This window comes from Taurulus bubalis (genome assembly GCF_910589615.1).
Source record: "Taurulus bubalis genome assembly, chromosome: 3".
Taxonomy (NCBI): domain Eukaryota; kingdom Metazoa; phylum Chordata; class Actinopteri; order Perciformes; family Cottidae; genus Taurulus; species Taurulus bubalis.
Window position 1 is genome coordinate 33470197 of NC_136591.1, and position 2650 is coordinate 33472846.

The following is a 2650-nucleotide window of genomic DNA, read 5'->3' on the forward strand; positions in this document are numbered from 1 at the left end:
ACTAGAGCTACGCAGATGAATTCATTGACAGAGAATGAATCGGCATCTATTCTGATAATCGATTATTCGTTTTTGTAATTTTCTCAAGCAAAACATTTATTGGTTCCAGCTTCTCAAATGTCAGAATCTGATGCATTTCTTTATCCGATATGATAGTAAACATCATTTCTTTAGGTGTTTGACTGTAAAACAGGCAATAAGACAACAATGAACTCTCGTCCCTTGTGAATGAAAGTCAAGACACACTGCTTACCCACCATCCTCACCTCCACACAGTTTGTAATGCACTGGCTGTTGACACTGGATGTAAATTGTTCGGTGCAAACTCATCCAATATTAATTTAATTTTTAGCTAAAAGAACATGTTGAACACACAGCTAAACTCAACTAAAAAAACGGTATTTTGACCACCATTCAAGCTACTTAATATAATTGAATAAAACATGACTTTGGGTTTAATGCCGCAGTCTTCAGCCGTAAAACTTTGGGAGAGGTTATGTGTTTTGGTCGCATTCTGCTGCAGCAAAGCGCACAATATTTATAGCTAACTGAGCTACCAGTGAGCCCACTGCTCTACCACTAGCGGGCAGGCAGCTCGGGCTTTGGAATAAGTGTATGAAATGACAACTTTGAGCCCATTGCTTGTGTAACGTCTCCACTTGTTTTTCAGTCTGTATCAAACAATACAGCAATGGTTGTTGCAGACGCACTCGACGGAGATCAGCTCTCTGCACCTTTCTAGTTTTTTCCAATAATTGAATTAATTAATGGACATCAAATTGTACTCAAGCTGAACTTCCCTTCATCGTTCTGTTTTCGGTAAACAAGGACAGTAACTGTGCATAGTGACTTCCTGAGTCAACCATTGATCTTCCCTTTTTCACTGTCAACCTTCACATGACCTCAGCCTCTCTCTCTCTCTCTCTCTCTCACACACACACACACACACGCACAACTCTCCTCCAACCTCCACTTCCTTTTTCCTCCGTGCTCCTCTGCTGCCCTACTAAGGTTTCAATCCTGCTTCTAACTTAGTGCTTGTCTCCCTCCCTCTCTCTCTCTCTCTCTCTTTCTCTCTCTCTCTTTCTCTCTCTCTCTCTCTCTCTCAGTCTCTCTCTCTCTTTCTCTTACACACACACACACATGCACGCACAGAGGGCCGGATTTCAGGAACATTTCTAACTCGGCTACATGAGATGAGGGCAACCACATGACTCGTGATTCATGAGGACGCTCATAGAGCTGTCACACTGGAGGCAGGTGTCTCTCTCTCTCTCTCTCTCTCTCTCTCTCTCTCTCTCTCACACACACACACACACACACAATAGAGAAAAAGGGATTCTGACCTCATCCTTAAACGTTGCAAGATGGTGGTTGGATGACTAGCAGAAGAGTCACAGGACCCAAGCGTTACACACACACACACACACACACACACACACACACACACACACACACACACACACACACACACACACACACACTGATATAGAAGGTCTTTTCTAAAGACTGAGTTGAAACCTGATCGAGCTGGCGAAGCTACAATATCATATTAAAAGTTATGACTCGTCCTGTTGATGGATGCCTCCTCTGTTTTCTCTGTTACAACCATTTACTCACTGGCACCCATCAGCGCCCATGGGTGCTGCAATTTACCATTACAGCTTTCACTGCTACAGACACATGAAGGAAGGTCAAAAAGATTCAGTCTATTGACAGGTAATTTGACCAACATCACATGATTGTAACTCTTACATTTGTTATTGACACCCGAACAGCAAGAACAACAAAGCTGTTTCACAGCAGTGGCGAACAAAGTACAACAAACACAAAATGCCCCAGCTTGGAGACACCAAAAGTAGCTAAATAAGAATGAGTATTACACAAATAAAAGATTGAAAAAAATACATTGTTGTGCTTTGATTTTGCAAGCCAGAGGGAGCGTGTCTCTGTTTAGTGAAAAGGATTATGCGGATGAGGAGATTATTTATAAAGTGTTGGTCTTGAAGAGCAGGAGGTGGGGTTACATAAACGATAGGCTGTCGGTAATAATAGAAGCCCTGAGTTCAGAGACAAGTAACCCCCAAAGACAAGACGGATCCTGAATGACGTGCGATGATTGTATATTATGTTAATAGCTTCACCTTTAATTGATTTTTATTTTGATTGTGTTTAAATGTGTTTTTGTGGTTTATGTAAATCTCTTTAAATGGTGTCTGTGTTTGAACTTCAACTGTATTTAGTTTACCTTAATTTACTTAAATAAGCATGTGGATATTATATATTCTTTGTAAACAGTATTGACATACAGTACAGTAGTATCATACAGTATTGTACATAGTATTACAGTTTAATTCTACTTAAACCATTTGGATCAGCGTCAGTAAATCTGGCTGCTGCAGCATTAAATAAGAAAAATATGACAAATAAAAGCATAAAATACAGAATTAACTAAACAGCAACATAATAGAATACAATTCATTTTTGACAGATAGTGAAGTTCTCCAAATCGTATGATTAAGTATCGGTATGTGTGGCAATGTTTGGACATGAGTGCATACGAGGGGGACATTTCCACAGCATTGCTGCATCTCTCCACACAATCAAACTGATCTGGAACAAGTGAGCGTGGAATATTCAGTGTCTCGTA